Source organism: Mixophyes fleayi, chromosome 9, assembly GCF_038048845.1.
Source record: "Mixophyes fleayi isolate aMixFle1 chromosome 9, aMixFle1.hap1, whole genome shotgun sequence".
NCBI classification, from domain to species: domain Eukaryota; kingdom Metazoa; phylum Chordata; class Amphibia; order Anura; family Limnodynastidae; genus Mixophyes; species Mixophyes fleayi.
In genome coordinates this window covers 97,641,044-97,661,276 of record NC_134410.1, presented here as the reverse complement: position 1 = coordinate 97,661,276, position 20,233 = coordinate 97,641,044, and the positions used below count along the sequence as shown (strand labels likewise).

The 20,233-nt window shown below is 46.7% G+C and overlaps 1 long non-coding RNA gene across 1 annotated transcript in view; it reads left to right on the top strand.

Moving 5' to 3' along the window:
* The window catches only part of LOC142101662 (uncharacterized), a 156,920-nt gene that overhangs the window by 135,748 nt on the left and 939 nt on the right, over nucleotides 1-20,233 (top strand). The gene's annotated exons all lie outside the window — the stretch shown is intronic.

Sequence of the window (20,233 nt, the reverse complement as noted above, 5' to 3'; positions counted from 1 at the left end):
AGTTTTACACAAGTGGCTGTGAAGCAAGCGTTTGGAAGTGGAAACAAGAATGACAATCAGCATCCAGCTGCACAGCAGATCACTAAAGCCATGACACATATGTTATCATTGGATGTGCATCCAATTTCGGCCATCAGTGCATCAGGTTTTAGCCAATTAGTTCAGGTCATCTGTCCACGCTAAATGCCATCCTGAACATCAATTCCTCATGCAGTCTTTGGTCAAGCCAAAGACTGCATGACAGTGACAAGCCACTGGGTAGGTGGACAGCAGCAGCGCCAGTAGCTTCACCATCCTTCTCCTCATCTTTTCAGCATAGTAGAGGTAGCACTCAATGACAAGTTATTTACAGACAATCTACACTTTGTAACGCTAATTTCACAAAGAATCATACCAGTGTCAATCTGCTGGAAAAACTGAGGAATGTCACAGCAAAATGGTTCACCCCACTAAGACTCAGGATTCCTTATTGACGATAAGGGAACCAACATTGTGTGTGCATTAGGACTTGGTAAATTTCAGTATGTACTATGCTTTGCATACACAACAAGCTTGGTGGTGCAGAACTTCTTAAAAAAATGAGAGGTGATGCTGTTCGTAGCCCGTTTCCTGGCATTTTCGACAGTCAGCGACTGCTGTAGAACATTGCAGCGGCTGCAAAAGAAATGTCATCTGCCATGACACCAACTGTAGCAAGAGGTAGCAACAAGGTGGAATTTAATACTTTATATGCTTCAACGACTAGAGGAAAAGCAACAAGCTATCAAGACCTACACATCAAAACATGAGATAGGGATGTTACCTTAGTCCAGTACATTGTAGAATCCTTACTGTTTTTTGCAAGCTACTGAAGCCATTTGAAATTGTAACAAATTAAGTGAGTTCAAACACTGTCAGCCTGAGTCAAGTCATAACCCTCAATAAAACTACTGGAAAAGCCGATGGAGAAGTTGAAGGTGGAGATGAAACCTAGAGACTCTGCTAAGTATGTCGGCATTGTTAATGGAGTTCTTTTTTCACTTCATCAGTACCCAAAAGTTTGCAGCATTTTGAAATTGGATCACTATATTTTGACAACTTTGCTGGATCCTAGATTTACACTTTATTCTTGTATATGGGGCTATAAAAAAATTTCAATTTTTGGATATTGATCTTGGCAAGGGGCTTAATATTAAAAAAGGATTTATTGAGAAATGATTTCTACAGTATATGGACAAAAGTATTTGGCCACACCTGTTAATTAAGGTGTTTCAATCAGACCTACTGCCCGAGGTGTTGTCACGGACTTACCTTCTCCGCCGCTGGTCCGGATGCCGCACTTCCGGATTCGGCGGTCACATGACCGCAACCCGGGGGTGGGGAATTCAAACCTGCCAGCATAAAATATCTTCACTCTGACACCGGTGAGTGTCAGAGCAACATCTATTGTTCCTGACTCCTGTTCCCTGTGGAATCCTGACTCCTAGACTTCTGCAGACTCCTGTGTATTGACTCCTGCCTGTTTGACTATTCTTCATCTCCAGTCCTTGTGTACAGATCCAGCTTGCTGACTACGCTTCTGTTCTGGGGACCCGTGTACCGACCCGCCTAATTGACTCCGAGCTTGCTTTCTGATATGTCTGCATTACCTTCCTGTGTACCGACCCGGCCCGTTGACCACGCTACTCCTGCTCCACTATGCTGCACTATATCTAAGGGTGAACCTGAGGACCGCGAGCTGCGACTCCTGGCAGCAAAGCCAACCTCGCCTTGCATCGGTTCTTGGTGAACACCGGGGAGATCGTTAGACTCTGCACCTCAGGTAAGCCTGCTATATTAGATTGTAGAACATCCAGAAATCCGTTACAGTTTGCTCTGACCATGGATCCTGCAGCGAGGGATCTTCTGGAGCATTTAGCGGGGAGGGTAGAGAAACAAGAGGCAAATCAGGAGCAACTTTTAAAATTCCTTCAGAGCCTATCCACGCGGATGGACACCATTCAGAATACCTTAGTAGCCGCCAGACTTCCGGCACCTGTAGTGTCTGCACCGGAGCCTCCGGCTCCCGCAGCTACTTCATCCTCCCAGATGCGCATCCCTAGCCCTCCCAAATTTGATGGGGATCTTAAATTATGTAGAGGATTTTTGAACCAATGCTCCATTCAGTTTGAGCTTCTGCAGGGAAATTTCCCTTCTGAGAAATCCAAAGCAGCTTACGTAATCTCCCTACTTTCTGGCCAAGCCCTGGCCTGGGCCTCATCCTTATGGGAGAGGAATGACCCTATATTGCATGATTTTTCCATTTTTTTATCCACCTTTAAGAAGATCTTCGACGAGCCTGGAAGAATTTCCAATGCCGCCACTGGCCTGTTACGCCTACTCCAGGGAACACAGACTGTGGGTCAGTATGCGGTTCAATTCCGAACCTTGGCCTCGGAACTCCGCTGGAACAACGAGGCTCTGGTGGCCACCTTCTGGCAGGGTCTCTCTGACCGTATTAAAGATGAGTTGGTATCCCAGGAACTCCCCCCATCTTTGGACGATCTAATTTCTCTCTGTGCCAAGATAGACCTTCGTTTCAAGGAACGCAGTGCTGAGAAAGAACAAACCCATCGCAGCATGGTCCGCCTAGCTCCGAGTTTTCAAACACCAGTCCTTCCTCCTGAGGAGCCGATGCAACTAGGAAGGACCCGCCTCTCAGCTGAAGAGAGAGGGAGAAGATTTCACAATAAACTATGTTTGTACTGTGGGGAGAGCGGTCACCTCCTGAGTTCTTGTCATAGATGTCCGGGAAACGACAAGGCGTAACGTATTCAAGAGGGATTTCGTTGGGCCTCTCTAGTCAATCCCCCTCCACCTGCCAAGCTAACGATTGTCTCACCATTCCCGTTTCTTTACATCAGGGTTCTTCCACCCTCTCTCTAGCCGCCCTCCTTGACTCCGGAGCCGCGGGTAATTTCATTTCTGCCGCCCTGGTGAGACAACTCTCCATTCCCACATAGACTTTGGATCAACCTATTTCCCTCTTGGCCAACGACGGAGGAAGGATCCCTGAGAATTCTGTCCGGGTTCGCACAATTCCTCTTCTGCTTCAAGTAGGGGCACTCCATCAGAACATCTCCTTCCTGGTCATCCAGAGATCTACTAATCCTGTCATCCTTGGACTTCCCTGGCTCCGTCTCCATTCTTCCACCTTTGACTGGCAGTCCGGTCATATCCTGTCGTGGGGACAGTTCTGCTTCTCCCACTGTCTCCGTAAGGTGGTTCCTCAAGATGTTCCTAAACACTCCAAAATATTCCCCTTGACTCTTCTACCTGAGCCCTACCAAGCCTACTCTGATGTCTTCTGCGAGCAAGAGGCCACAAGACTCCCTCCACATAGGATCTGGGACTGTGGTATTGATCTTGTGCCTGGCAAACCCATTCCTAGAGGCAGTGTATACCCACTTTCCGCTCCTGAATCTAAGGCGGTGGAGGAGTATGTCCTAGAGAACTTAAAAAGGGGCTTCATCCGTAAATCTGCCTCCCCGGCTGAGGCTGGCTTCTTCTTCATGAAAAAGAAGGTCTACATGCTATCACCATTAAATATCGGTATCCTCTGCCTTTGAGTTATTCGACCGGATAAAAGGTGCCACCATCTTCTCTAAACTCGATCTCAGAGGAGCGTACAATCTCATATGCATAAAAGAAGGGGATGAATGGAAAACAGCCTTTAATATCCGGGATGGTCACTTTGAATATTTAGTCATGCCCTTTGGGTTATGCAATGCCCCGGCTATCTTCCAAGGTTTTATGAATGAGCTCTTTCAAGACCTCTTGTATCATTCGGTAGTCATCTACTTGGACGACATCCTCATATTTTCCCAAGAACAAGTATCCCATCCCAGACATGTACTGGAGGTTTTGTCCCGCATCAGGAAAAATTCGCTATTCTGTAAATTAGAGAAGTGTACCTATGAGCAGAGACAAATTCCTTTCTTAGGATATATTATTTCTGGCACCGGGCTGCAAATGGATCCTACCAAATTAAAGGCCATACTAGACTGGCCTCAACCTTCGGGCCTTAAGGCAACCCAACGCTTCTTAGGATTCTCCAACTATTATCGCCAATTCATCAAAGGTTACTCTTGCCTAGTGGCTCCCATCACTGCATTGACTTGCAAGGCTGCTAACGCTAAAGTATGGTCTGCTGAAGCTTCCCAAGCCTTTGTTCTACTAAAATCTCTCTTCTCCTCTGCACCCATCCTCCAACAGCCTGATTGTTCTCGTCCCTTTGTCTTAGAGGTGGATGCGTCTTGAGTTTACACAGGAGCTGTACTTTCACAACGGGAGTCTTCCGGCAAACTTCGTCCCTGTGGATTCTTTTCCCATCGTCTGTTACCTGCCGAGAAGAATTATGGTATTAGTGATAAGGAGCTCCTGGCCATCAAGTTGGCTCTCTCCCAATGGAGACATCTCCTAGAAGGGGCACAATTCCCTACTACCATCTATACGGATCACAAGAATCTATTATACTTACGTACTGCTCATTGTCTGAATCCCCGGCAAGCAAGATTGTCCTTATTCTTCTCACGCTTTGATTTCAACATCACCTTTCATTCTGGATCAAAGAATACTAAAGCAGACTCGTTATCTCGCTCTTTTGATCCAGCTGTTGCAGAACCTTTGTAGGAGAGTAAATTAATTCTGGACCCTTGTCGAGTGTTGGCAGCTACACACCTTAAAAAAGGTTGCCCCCCAGGCAAGACATTCATCCATCCACCCCTACGTACCCAACTTCTAGGCTGGGCTCATCGTTCTCTTTTATCCGGACATGCTGGCATTCACAAGACCTGGGACTTGTTGTCCCGAAGTTACTGGTGGCCTTCCTTACTGATGGATGTAAAGAGATTTGTTTCTGCCTGTTATGAATGTGCCCGACACAAGACCCCCAGGAGAAGACCTTATGGATGTTTGCTTCCACTACCCATTCCTGAATATCCCTGGTCGCAGATCTCCATGGACTTCATCACAGAACTTCCTCCTTCCAAATCCCGTACGGTGGTGCTAGTGGTCACGAACCGCTTCTCTAAGACTGCCCACTTTATTGCTCTTAAAGGTCTTCCTTCTACTTCCTCATTAGCCGATATCTTTGTTAAAGAGATATTTCGCCTCCATGGTTGTCCTTAACATATTGTTTCCGATCAAGGATCCCAATTCATTTCCAAATTTTGGAGGTCTTTTTGCAGCAAGTCCGGAATTAAGCTTGATTTTTCCTCCGCATATCATCCCCAGTCCAATGGGTCAACGGAGAGAACTAACCAGGAGTTAGAATTTTTTTTAAGAATATTTATCTCAAGCAATCAAGATAACTGGGTGGATCTCTTCCAATGGGCTGAGTTTGCCCATAACAACCATTTCCATGAGGCTATCTCTAATTCCCCCTTTTTTGTCCTTTATGGCTGTCATCCGAAATTGCCCACCTTCTCTCAAATTGCACCCTCTGAGGTTCCAGCGGTGGACTCTTTGCTTCGTGACTTCTCCATTTGGGAACAGACCAAGAGAGATCTGAAGAGAGCAACTATTCACTCCAAGGATTGCTACAATAAAAGAAAAAGAGCTGCTATCAAATTGGCGGTTGGTGACAGAGTATGGCTGTCCACGCTAAACATTCGTTTAAAGGTTCCCAGTAAGAAATTCGCTCCCAAATTCATTGGTCCCTTCACGGTGTCTGAAGTCATCAATCTGGTAGCATATAGATTAAATCTGCCTCCCTCCGTACGCATACCAGATGTCTGTCTTTCATGTATCCTTGTTGAAACCTACGGTAACCAACAAATTCTCCACCGCGTCCAGGGTTCCTCCTCCTGTGGTACATCAAGACCAGGTGGAATATGAAGTTAAGACTATTCTGGATTCTCGCAAGGTTCGAGGTGCGGTACAATTCTTGGTGGATTCGAGGGGTTATGGCCCCGAGGAGCGCTCTTGGGTAAGAGCTGTTGATCTGCATGCCCCTCGCCTACTCAGGCTGTTCCACAAGAAGTTTCCTCTGAAACCCTGTTAGGTGTCCGGAGTACACCCTTAGGGCAGGGAGTACTGTCACGGACTTACCTTCTCCACCGCTGGTCCGGATGCCGCACTTCCGGATTCGGCGGTCACATGACCGCAACCCGGGGGCGGGGAATTCAAACCTGCCAGCATAAAATCTTCACTCTAGCAACATCTATTGTTCCTGGCTCCTGTTCCCTGTGGAATCCTGACTCCTAGACTTCTGCAGACTCCTGTGTATTGACTCCTGCCTGTTTGACTATTCTTCATCTCCAGTCCTCGTGTACCGATCCGGCTTGCTGACTACGCTTCTGTTCTGGTGACCCGTGTACCGACCCGGCCTGATTGACTCCGAGCTTGCCTTCTGATATGTCTGCATTGCCTTCCTGTGTACTGACCCGCCTCGTTGACCACGCTACTCCGGTTCTTGGTGAACACCGGGGAGATCGTTAGACTCCCCACCTCAGGTAAGCCAGCTATATTAGATTGTAGTACATCCAGACATCCGATATAGATGTATAAAATCAAACACCTAGCCATGCAGTCTCCATTTGCAAACATTTGTAATACAAAATGGGTCGTTCTGAAGAGCTCAGTGACTTCAAGCATGGTACTTTGATAGGATTCCACCTTTGCAATAAGACGGTTCATAAAATGTGATCCCTGCTGGATATTCCATGGTCAACTGTGAATGATATTATTAGAAAGTGGAAGCCTTTAGGAACATGTCACGGGCACTAGGAGTCTTTACCCAGGGATCACCAGGTGATAGGCTTACCAGAGCAGTATAGGTGGTAATATGGTACTCTGGTAGCAGGGTGATCACGGAACAGGAAATAGCAGATGATGAGATGCTCAGGAAAGTCTATGACTAGCAGCACTGGCAATATGGAGGTAGTAATACACGAGGAACTGTATGGACAAAGGACACGTGAAGGTAGTCAGTGGTCTGCGGTAGCAAGTTGTACCACTGCTATAGTGAGGAGGAATGTCCAACAGAAACGAGGAGGTGATGAGAGTCAGCGGTCTGCGGATAGCAAGTTGTACCGCTGTCTGAGTGAAGGAGTGAAATCCAAGTGGAGGTATCCGGGTAGTCAGTGGTCTGCGATAGCAAGTTGTACCACTGCTATGTGAGAGGATACTGGAACAGGTGATACAGGAAACAGGGATCAGTGGTCTGCCTTCAGCAAGTTGTACCACTGAATATATATGTGAGGAGGTGCACGGGGAGAGACTGCAACACAAGATATACACGGGCACCTTGACTTTGAACCACAGTGATATGCACAATATAAATGTATAGATGACTGAACAATACTGCCAATATAGAAAGTCTCTTGAAGTAGTCCAGCATAAGATAACACAGTCAATGATGGCAATAGACTCAGCGGATAGCACACTCCAGAGGAGAACCAACACAGTCCAGCAAGGTATGCAATACACAGCACAGTCAATGAGAAGTATGCATACCGTGGTTCAGGAGGCAGTCAGACAGGAGTGCAGAGATACCTGAACGGCAGGAGGCCGGCAGGATGCGAAGTCCCTGGATGGGTGAAGCGGTGGTCTAGTAGGTGCAGCGCACGGGTAGGTAGACCAGCAGGGAACACAGGAAAGCGTGGAGAGCGGATCAGCAGTAGATGGATGAGTAGTGCTGAGGAGTAGCAGCAGCGGGTCTCTGCGGGAACACGGAGGTAGCCAATAGCAACCAGCAGGTGCAGTAACGATGGGACACGGGAGAGCAGAGTTGAACAGGCACTGTTGATCACGGAGAATAGCGGGTAGCAATAGTGGAGGCAGACTCAAGGAAACACGGGAGCGTTGACAAGGACTGAAGACTGAAGCGCACAGAGGCAGCGGATAGGAATCAGCCAAACAGTCACGATGAAACACAGACGGGTTGCAGGTTGAAGACTGTAGTGCACGGAGGCAGCGGATAGGAATCAGCTAGCAGTCACGATGATGAAACACAGACGAGTTGCAGGTTGAAGACTGTAGTGCACGGAGGCAGCGGATAGGAATCAGCTAGCAGTCACGATGATGAAACACAGACGAGTTGCAGGTTGAAGACTGTAGTGCACGGAGGCAGCGGATAGGCATCAGCTAACAGTCCCAATAATAAATGGTAGAGTAGAAGTGGTTAGAAGACTGTAGTGCACGGAGGCAGCGGATAGGAATCAGCTCACAGTCACGATGATACAGTAGATGGTAGAAGTGGTATGGGAACCACAGTAGCAGAAGTGGTTTGGAAACCACAGAGGTAGAAGTGGTTTGGAAACCACAGGAATCAGCAGAGCTGAATAAACAAGGAAACACAGGAACACCTTCAGAGACTCATGGGGAATGAGACTCCAAGATCAGGCAATGTGGTGATGACCACAGGTGCTTAATATAGGGAGGTTGCCTGATCTGCCAATTAAGTTAAAGGAACATACACTGGAGGTATAGAAAGGGCTGCGCATGCGCAGTCCCTCAGGATGGAGGACGGCCACGGTTCCTAAATGTCCGGGAAGAAGCACTCACAGTCCGGTGAGTGACAGTACCCCCCCTTTTAAAGGTGGGCACAGAACGCCTGGAACCGGGCTTGTCCGGATTTTTGGAATAAAACTTCTTCAGAAGGGCAGGAGCATTAAGATCTTCAGCTTTGATCCATGAACGCTCTTCAGGACCAAAGCCCTTCCAATGAACGAGGAAACGGAGGACTCCTCGCGAAATTTTTGCATCCAATACCTCAGTAATCTCGAAATCCTCCTCCTGATGAACTTGAACTGGCTGCGGTGCTGAGGAAGGAGTCGAGAAACGGTTGATGATGAGAGGTTTGAGCAAGGACACATGGAAGGCATTGGAGATCCGAAGATTCTTAGGAAGAAGAAGTTTAACACATACTGGATTGATAACTTGAATGATCCTATATGGACCAATAAAACGAGGGGCGAATTTCATAGATGGAACCTTCAAACGAATATTTTTGGTAGATAACCAGACACGATCTCCAATTTTTAGTGGTGGAATAGCCCGCCTCTTCTTATCTGCGAAAGACTTATATTTGTTAGATGTCTTCTTTAAACAGGTTTTGACCTGAGACCAGATATTTTTGAAGGTCTGACAAGCAGTCTCCACAGCAGGAACTTGGGTGGGCGGGAGGGCAGGAAATTCCGGAAAAGACGGATGGTGACCGTAGACCACAAAGAATGGAGTTTTGGATGATGACTCATGGTACATGTTGTTATGGGCGAATTCAGCCCAAGGGAGCAATTCTACCCAGTTGTCTTGGTTGGCTGAAGAGAACATCCTAATAAAAGTCTCAAGATCTTGATTGACTCGTTCCGTTTGTCCGTTAGATTGCGGATGGTAAGACGATGAGAGTGCTAATCGTATGCCCAAGGTTTTACAAAGGGCCCGCCAGAATCTGGAAACGAATTGTACTCCTCTATCTGACACAATCTCAGACGGACATCCATGGATGCGGAAGATTTCTTTAATGAAATGTTCAGCCAGAGTAGACGAGGAAGGTAAACCGGACAGAGGGACGAAATGAGCCATCTTCGAAAATCTGTCTACCACTACCCAAATAGTATTGTGATTCTTACTTGGTGGCAAATCAGTAACGAAATCCATACTAATATGGGTCCAAGGCTTGGACGGAATGGGTAGTGGTCGCAGCAACCCTGCTGGAGTTCTGCGGGAGGATTTGAACTGAGAACATAAATCACAGGAAGCAATAAACTCTTTGACGTCTCTCCTCATTGAAGGCCACCAGTAACTACGAGAGAGAATCTCAAAGGTCTTATGTTCACCGGCGTGTCCAGAAAAACGAGAGGCATGGAACCACGAAAGGATTTTCCTCCTCAGAGTAGGAGGCACGAGGGTCTTCCCAAATGGTAGCATTTTGGTGGATGAAGCAGCCAGAGAAATACATTTGGGGTCTAGAATAGCATGGTTGGGAACCTCTTCTACATCAGAGGACGTCACAAAAGCTCGAGATAGAGCGTCAGCTTTCTTGTTCTTAGCAGCTGGTTTGAAGGTTATAATTAATTCAAAACGGGAAAAGAAAAGAGACCATCTTGCTTGACGAGGGTTCAAGCATTGAGCAGATTGCAAATATGACAAGTTCTTATGATCCGTGAAGATCGTCACCGGATGGCGAGCTCCTTCCAACAAGTATCTCCATTCCTCTAATGCAGCTTTGATGGCCAGCAACTCCTTGTCCCCGATAGTATAGTTTTTCTCTGCGGGCAGAAGACCCCGAGAGTAGAAGGCACAAGGATGTAATTTTTGTTGCTCCGAGCGTTGGGAGAGAATAGCTCCTAAGCCCACATTAGAGGCATCTACTTCTAGGAAGAAGGGGAGTGTCACATCAGGTTGTCGCAGAATGGGAGCAGACGAGAAGGACTCTTTGAGGATTTGAAAGGCTTGGAGAGCCTCAGATGACCATTGCTTAGTATTAGCCCCTTTCCGAGTTAAGGCCACAATGGGAGATGCAATGGATGAGAAGTCTTGAATGAAGCGTCTATAGTAATTGGCAAAACCTAAAAAACGCTGGATGGCACGAAGAGTAGTTGGCTGAGGCCAATGTAGTACAGCATTTACTTTGTCTGGATCCATCTTCAGGCCAACTCCGGAAACTATATACCCCAAGAATGGAATCTGGGGTAACTCGAATGAACATTTTTCCAATTTACAGAACAATGAGTTTTTCCGTAGTCTGGAGAGGACCTCTGCCACATGTTGGTGATGAGAAGGCAGGTCCTGTGAGAAGATCAATATGTCGTCCAGGTAGACAACGACACATACATATAATAAGTCCCGAAAGATCTCATTGATGAAACCCTGGAAAACCGCGGGGGCATTACACAGCCCGAAGGGCATTACTAAATATTCGTAATGCCCATCTCTGGTGTTAAACGCGGTCTTCCATTCGTCACCGGAACGGATTCTAATTAAATTGTAGGCACCACGAAGATCCAACTTAGTAAATATCCGAGCTCCCTTGATGCGATCAAATAGCTCAGTGATCAGCGGAATGGGATACCGATTCTTGATAGTAATGGCGTTGAGTCCACGAAAATCTATACAAGGGCGTAATGATCCATCCTTCTTTTTGACGAAGAAGAACCCAGCTCCAGCGGGAGAGGTGGAAGGTCGAATGAACCCACGCTGGAGATTCTCCTGTATGTACTCAGATGTGGCTTGAGTTTCAGGTAACGAGAGAGGATAGACCCGACCCCTGGGAGGAGTCTTGCCAGGTAGAAGGTCGATCGGACAATCCCAAGAACGATGAGGAGGAAGACGTTCAGACTGAGCTTTATCAAACACATCGGCAAATGAAGCATACTGAGGAGGGAGTCCCGGGGAAGAAGATGAGATGGAAGATTGCTGTACTTTAAGAGGAATAACTTGAGAGAGACAACGATGGTGACATTCAGGCCCCCAAGACGTAACTTGAGGGGTGCGCCAGTCAATCTGGGGAGAGTGACATTGAAGCCATGGAAGGCCTAAGACAATCGGACTTGTCGTAACAGGAAGAATTAAAAACGAAATTTCTTCATGGTGTAGTACACCAATCTGAAGGGTTACTGGAGACGTACTCTGGGTGATGAGACCATTGATGAGACGTGATCCATCTATAGCCGTCACAGTAATGGGTGTTTTTAAAGTGATCACTGGTAGGGACCATTGATTCACTAGTGATTTAGAAATGAAATTTCCTGCTGCTCCGGAATCAATCAATGCCTGTGACTCAAAGGATTTAGTAGCAAAGGAAATCGTAACATCGAAAGCGCAGACTTTAGATTTCATAGACAATGGAGAGGACTCCAGGGACCCTAACTTCACCTCTCCAGAACTAGTTAGGGCCTGGCATTTCCCGATTTCTTAGGGCAAGAACTGAGCATATGTGTGGAATCAGCACAATAGATACAGAGTCTATTCTTTACTCTTCGTTTCCTCTCTTCTAAAGATAATTTGGAACGTCCTATCTCCATGGGAATCACAGAAGGTGAAACTGGACGAAATTGAGGGTTTAAACGAAGAGGTGCTTTAGCAGAAGTTGTTTTCTCAGATTCTCTTTCACGAAATCTCATGTCTACACGATGGCAAAGAGAGATCAAATCTTCTAGTGACGAAGGAAGCTCTTGGGTAGTCAGTGCATCTTTAATTTTATCGGAGAGCCCCTGCCAGAAGGCGGCAACTAATGCTTCAGTGTTCCACTGAAGTTCAGAGGCTAAGATCCTAAATTGAATGACATACTGTCCTACTGTATGGGAGCCTTGTCGCAAACGAAGAATGCTGGAAGCAGCGGAGGTCACACGACCTGGTTCATCGAACACACTTCGGAACGTGGAAATGAATTTGGCACTATCTTGTAGAATTGGATCGTTTCTCTCCCACAGAGGGGAGGCCCAAGCCAGGGCTTGTCCAGAAAACAATGAGATAAGATAGGCCACTCTGGAACGATGGGTAGAAAAATTTTGAGGTTGGAGTTCAAAATGGACTGAACATTGGTTAAGGAAACCTCTACAAGTTTTGGGGTCCCCGTCATATTTTGACGGAGTAGGCAGGTGAAGCGTAGGAGCTGTAGACACCTGGGATGGCACTGGGGAAACGGAGGCAAGCACAGGAGCTTCAATATTAGCTGTAACAGTCTGTCCAGATGTTCCTTGGGAGGTTAACGATTGGTAACATTGAAGTAACAGCTGTTGGCGAGCATCCTGTTGCTCCACACGGCTGACCAGATGCTGCAGCATCTCCTTAGCGGTAGGTTCCGTATCTGGGTCTGTCATCGCCTGATCTTACTGTCACGGGCACTAGGAGTCTTTACCCAGGGATCACCAGGTGATAGGCTTACCAGAGCAGTATAGGTGGTAATATGGTACTCTGGTAGCAGGGTGATCACGGAACAGGAAATAGCAGATGATGAGATGCTCAGGAAAGTCTATGACTAGCAGCACTGGCAATATGGAGGTAGTAATACACGAGGAACTGTATGGACAAAGGACACGTGAAGGTAGTCAGTGGTCTGCGGTAGCAAGTTGTACCACTGCTATAGTGAGGAGGAATGTCCAACAGAAACGAGGAGGTGATGAGAGTCAGCGGTCTGCGGATAGCAAGTTGTACCGCTGTCTGAGTGAAGGAGTGAAATCCAAGTGGAGGTATCCGGGTAGTCAGTGGTCTGCGATAGCAAGTTGTACCACTGCTATGTGAGAGGATACTGGAACAGGTGATACAGGAAACAGGGATCAGTGGTCTGCCTTCAGCAAGTTGTACCACTGAATATATATGTGAGGAGGTGCACGGGGAGAGACTGCAACACAAGATATACACGGGCACCTTGACTTTGAACCACAGTGATATGCACAATATAAATGTATAGATGACTGAACAATACTGCCAATATAGAAAGTCTCTTGAAGTAGTCCAGCATAAGATAACACAGTCAATGATGGCAATAGACTCAGCGGATAGCACACTCCAGAGGAGAACCAACACAGTCCAGCAAGGTATGCAATACACAGCACAGTCAATGAGAAGTATGCATACCGTGGTTCAGGAGGCAGTCAGACAGGAGTGCAGAGATACCTGAACGGCAGGAGGCCGGCAGGATGCGAAGTCCCTGGATGGGTGAAGCGGTGGTCTAGTAGGTGCAGCGCACGGGTAGGTAGACCAGCAGGGAACACAGGAAAGCGTGGAGAGCGGATCAGCAGTAGATGGATGAGTAGTGCTGAGGAGTAGCAGCAGCGGGTCTCTGCGGGAACACGGAGGTAGCCAATAGCAACCAGCAGGTGCAGTAACGATGGGACACGGGAGAGCAGAGTTGAACAGGCACTGTTGATCACGGAGAATAGCGGGTAGCAATAGTGGAGGCAGACTCAAGGAAACACGGGAGCGTTGACAAGGACTGAAGACTGAAGCGCACAGAGGCAGCGGATAGGAATCAGCCAAACAGTCACGATGAAACACAGACGGGTTGCAGGTTGAAGACTGTAGTGCACGGAGGCAGCGGATAGGAATCAGCTAGCAGTCACGATGATGAAACACAGACGAGTTGCAGGTTGAAGACTGTAGTGCACGGAGGCAGCGGATAGGAATCAGCTAGCAGTCACGATGATGAAACACAGACGAGTTGCAGGTTGAAGACTGTAGTGCACGGAGGCAGCGGATAGGCATCAGCTAACAGTCCCAATAATAAATGGTAGAGTAGAAGTGGTTAGAAGACTGTAGTGCACGGAGGCAGCGGATAGGAATCAGCTCACAGTCACGATGATACAGTAGATGGTAGAAGTGGTATGGGAACCACAGTAGCAGAAGTGGTTTGGAAACCACAGAGGTAGAAGTGGTTTGGAAACCACAGGAATCAGCAGAGCTGAATAAACAAGGAAACACAGGAACACCTTCAGAGACTCATGGGGAATGAGACTCCAAGATCAGGCAATGTGGTGATGACCACAGGTGCTTAATATAGGGAGGTTGCCTGATCTGCCAATTAAGTTAAAGGAACATACACTGGAGGTATAGAAAGGGCTGCGCATGCGCAGTCCCTCAGGATGGAGGACGGCCACGGTTCCTAAATGTCCGGGAAGAAGCACTCACAGTCCGGTGAGTGACAGAACAACAGCAATTCAGCCACAAAGCGGAAGCGGAAGACCAAGTAAAATCACAGATCGGGGTCAAGGACTGCTAAGATGCATGGTGCGTAAAATGCTCTTCTGAATACATAGCTGAAGAGCTCTGAACTTCCACTGGCATTAATGTAAGCACAAAAACTGTGCAGCAGGAGCTTTATGGAATGGGTTTCCATGACCGAGCACCTGCATGCAAGCCTCACATCACCAAGACCAATGCCAAGCATCAGATGGAGTGGTGTAAAGCACACCAACACTAAACAGTGGAGCAGTGGAAATGTGTTGTGTGGAGTGACGAATCACACTTCTCTGTTTGGCAGTCAGATAGGTGAGTCTGGGTTTGGCTGAAGTCAGGATAACGTTACATGCCTGACTGCATTATGCCAACTGTGAAGTTTGGTGGTGGAGGGATAATGGCATGGGGCTGTTTTTCAGGGTTTGGGCTAAGCCCCTTATCTCCAGTGAAGGGCAAACTTAATGCTTCAGCATACCAAGTAATTTTGGACAATGCTATGCTTCCAACTTTGTGGCATCAGTTTGGGAAAAGTCCTTATTCATTCCAACATGACTGTGCCCCAGTGCACAAAGCAAGGTTTACAAAGACATGGTTTGATGAACTTGACTGGCCCGCACAGAGCCCTGACCTGAACCCCATTGAACACCTTTGGGATGAACTGGAATGGAGATTACGAGCCAGACCTTCTCATTCAACATCAGTGCCTGACCTCATAAATGCTCTAAAGAATGAAAGGGCACAAATTCCCACAGAAGCACTCCAACATCTTGTGGAAAGCCTTCCAAGAAGAGTGGAAGCTGTTATCGCTGCAAAAGGGAGACCAACTGCATATTAAAGTATATGTATTTTAATACAATGTCATTACTGTTGGTGTAATGGTCAAGTGTCTGAATACTTTTATCCATATAGTGTATATAAATAGCAATCAAGTACACTTGTGATTACTTTTTACAAATCTTTTGTGCCACATGTATTCTAACAGTTGTGCCTTTTAAATGTGAATATTTCCTGAGATTTTTATACTTTTACATTAATGCCATGCTTCCACAAATTATTCAGTTTGTTATCTACAGGACATTTTGATTGGCTGGATATACTTCAGTAGGTGTACAGCAAGAATAACATGAATTGACTGTAGCCAAATCTAGGAGCTTTTCCAAATGTGATTGTGCTTGGCTATTAGGAATTACGTAACACATGTTAGGATTTGCTGAGAATATTTATCAATAATGTTCTGCATAATCTGGCTAGGTTAATTCTGCAGTATTACTTGTATGATAATTAGCGTATGTGAAATATATATTTTGCAATTTGATTTGTTTGTAAGACTGTCAATTATGTTTTCCCCGACCCTGATTTGCAAATTATCTTCTATTCCTCGATCATATTTATTTGATATTCTAAGCAATTTAGAGTTATATAAACTGTGACCTGCCATGCTAGAACATCCTGGCGAAGTCCTTGGTGAAGAAACGCAGAGGGACATGACTTGGCGTTCCCAAAGACACACTTGACTGTTGCACAATTGATTGATACATGAACTTGATGCAACCTACATTCCTTGCCTCTGCTTTTATCTGAAACAAATTTTTCTAATCCACTTAAAATATTTTTTACTATAATAACAATATTGCACTATAAAGCCTCTCTCTCTCTCTCTCCCTCCACATATACAGATATATATTGTTTATTTACTGTTTAATTTTGTGAGGCAGTACTATTTAGTATTACCTAGGCCAAGGTATCTTGGAGGTGGAGTGTGATGCGGTTTCTGTTCAAGGCATAAAAACTTGTAATTCATCATTTATTTATTTAACCATTTGCAGATAGACTAGCCTGAAAATTTCAAATTGGTTTAAAATTCAATCACATTTCTCCACTTCGATGGCCAAGAAAATTTGTGGCTCACGTTCACCATTCACAGTTTGCATTCACCATAAGCATGTCACATTCAACGACCGCTTTTAATGTTTGCTGTTCGATGGTTGTAGTTTGCTTTTGCAGTTTACATTTCTGTTTGCATTAAAATTAGTTAATTTTTAACACTTTTTAAATACAATTTTTTAGTGGTTAAAAAAAAAGTATTTTAACTTTTTTTAAATACAGATTTCGGACACTACTGTGTTTAAAGTTTGCTGTTTGAGGTTCACTATTCACGCGATTGGCTTTCCCAATTAAAAACATAAAAAATGTATCAAATTTAACTTTAGTGTGTACAAACCAGCTTGAGCATATGCAAACCGACTCAAATTTAGCTAGATTTCTTAATAAATCTAAAATTTTAGAAATATCTGCAAAAATTTCAATATTGTTACTATTTTATCAAACCAGTTCAAGAATCAATATGTGTCGGTTTCTTGGGTCTCTAGTGGGGAGTTTACTGCAATGATACAAACACATACACTACTGGAAGTAACCTTGGCATCTGTCTAAACTTAGTGCATGTGTATGTTTGTGTGCCTATGGTAAATTAGATTATAAACTCCTTTGTTGTTTGCAGGATTATTGTGGTAAGTTTCTTTTTGCTTTGTTTGAAATCAAGTACTTGGAAACCCCCTGAAAGAAATGTTGTATTTAACTTTGTTTTTCTGCTACTTTTCTACTATAATTTGGTGGAGCAATTTACCTTGTCTATTGTTTCTTTGAGGATCTAATAGGATGTTTGCAGCTGCCATTTGCTGTATTGTTATAATGGCTACTGGGAGTATGGGTTATAATTTGGTTAGCTTTGCTGTCAATTTAAACAGGCAGGTGATGACCTAGTGGCGCGGTCATCACCTGCCTGGCTCCAGCGATCCTGAGTCCACCTCCAGCGGTCCCGCGTCCACCTCCAGCAGTCCTGTGTCGGTGATTCTGCTGTCCTGGGCCAATGACTCTGCCTCCGATCATGCCTCCAGTCATACATCCAGCCAGACATCCACTCGGGTCCCCGGCTCCGGTCTAACGACGCGATCATCTCCTGCCTGGCTCCAGCAATCCTGCGTTCACCTCCTACGTTCCCGGGAACTGCAACACCTACTCCTTCACACCTCCAATGTTCCCAGGCGCTGCAACACCTACTCCTCCACAGGGGCCCAACAATCTCTTCTCTCCTCGGGCCTGCCCGCAACTTCGGCCTACTTCCGGCCTCATCCCTGGTCTCGGGTGATAACTGTCTCCACACTGGGGCCTACTTCCGGATGGGAGGACTCACCTGCCGCTCGTCGTCTCGCTGCACTCTGCTTCTCACGCACAGGACTTGGCTGTCCTCACCACCTCTCCTGTCCTCTGATGACCCTGGCCTACTGCCTCATCATCCCCCTCACCTGAACTTCTGCCTCACCTGGCCCTCCAGCTCCCTGGATGTACCTTATCTTCGGACCCTTTGATCTCCACCACATCTTGGTCCACCTGAACTCTGGACCCATTGGCCACCTCTGCTACTGAACTCTGACCCATGGACTGCTCCTGCTTCTGAACTCTGGACCAATGAACCAGCCCTGCTACTACCGGTGATCTGTCTCTACTTACCAGTTCCTAGGTTCCCCTTCCTCCACGCCTGGTACTGGCTCTCTGTACCCCTCCATTGCTGCTATTACCTTTGTTCCATTTCAATCTACCGCAGTGTCTCTTAACCTTATCGTAATTTTTACTTAACTGTATATTATTTTTGCCACTGTCTCTTTGTTTCACTCTGTATTTTATTCCATTGTCCTACTCTGCTCCGCTGTTCTTATCTATCTTTCTACTGTTTTCACAGGTAGAAAATCTACTTACTTATCTACCACTTCACCATTTACTGTTTTTCCTCATTTAATGCTTTACATATTTACTGTTGTACTTTTTACTGTTTTACCTATTTACTGGTTTTTCATATTTACTGTTACATATTTCAGATTTACTATTTACATATTTACTGTTTACTGTTTTACACTGATTTACTGTTTTACATATTCACTATGCCTCCCTGCTCATTTCCCATACCTATCCTCTCCCCTCACCATCTTCATGGACCCGCCTCCCACCGCTCCGCCTCTCACCGCCCCGCCTCTCACTATCCCATCTCTCATCATCCCCCTCGCTCCATCAACCCTGACAACCTCATCCACATCTCCCCACTTTCCTCCCTCCCCTTCTCGTGTGCCCTCTGGAACTCCAGGTCCGTCCATAGCAAACTCTCCTCCATCCATGACCTCTTTATCTCTAACTCTCTTAACATTCTCGCCATCACTGAAACCTGGCTCACCTCTTCTGACACCGTTTCACCTGCAGCTCTCTCCTATGGGGGCCTCTCCTTAACCCACTCCACCAGGCCGGATGAGCGTCAGGGTGGCGGAGTGGGCCTCCTCCTATCCCCTAACTGCACTTTCAGGGTCATTCCCACTGAACCTTCCCTCTCTTTCCCCTCCTTTGAAGTACACTCCATCTGTCTCTTCTCCCCCATCCACCTCCGCATCTCTGTCATCTACCGTCCCCCCGGCCCCACCTCCCTTTTCCTGGACAACTTCGCTGCCTGGCTCCCCCACTACCTTTCCTCCGACCTCCCCTCCATCATACTTGGCGACTTTAACATCCCTATTGACAACTGCTCTGACCCTGCCACCATCAAACTTCTCGGCATTTCCAGCTCCCTAGGCCTCACTCAGTGGAACTCCTCCCACACCCACTGTCTTGGTCCCTCCCTGGACCTTGTCTTCTCTCTGCGATCTCACCAACTTCTCCAACTCTCCCTTCCCACTCTCTGACCACCATCTCCTCTCCTTCACTCTGTCCTCTTCCCCTGCTTCCACCTCGCCTAAAGCTACCTTCACTAGGCGAACCTTGAGGCTATTGATCCTACCTCTTTCTCCTCCTCTCTTGACACACTCCTTTCACCTCTTCCCTCCCTGGTTTGCCCTGACCAGGCGTCCTCTCTCTACAAACTCTCTCTCTCTAGTGCCTTGGACGCTTTTGCCCCGGCCTCTTCTATTCGCCAGCGCCGCCTCATTCCCCAACCCTGGCAATCCAAACTCACCCGTTACCTCCAAAAGTGCTCTCGCACTGCCGAACACCTCTGGAGGAAATCTCGCTCCCTGGCCGACTTTCTTCATTTCAAATTTATACTCGCCTCTTTCTGCTCTGCCCTCTCCCTGGCTAAACAATCCTTCTTTAAGTCCCTGATTTCCTCTCAGTCCTCCAATCCCCGCTGCCTCTTTGCCACTTTCAACTCCCTCCTCTCTCCCCCCCTCCTGTCCCACCTTCCCTCTCTGCTTCCGACTTTGACACTTTTTCTCTTCCAAAATGGAGACCATCCGACTGAACATCTCCTCCACCCATCCCTCTCCTGCCCTCATCCCTTCTCCCTCCAACAACCAACTCTGGTGCTCCTTCTGCTTCTGAAGAAGTTCACTCCCTCATTCTTTCCTCTCCACCCTACACCTGTCCTCTCGACCCTTCACCTCCTTCGCTCTCTCTCCTACTGCCTGCTCTTACCTTGCACACCTTTTCAACCTATCACTCTCCTCTGGAGTAGTCCCCTCCTCATTTAAACACGCTCTTATCTCTCCCATCCTCAAAAAAACCAATGTTGACCCCACCTCTCTTGCTAACTATTGCCCTATCTCACTTCTCCCCT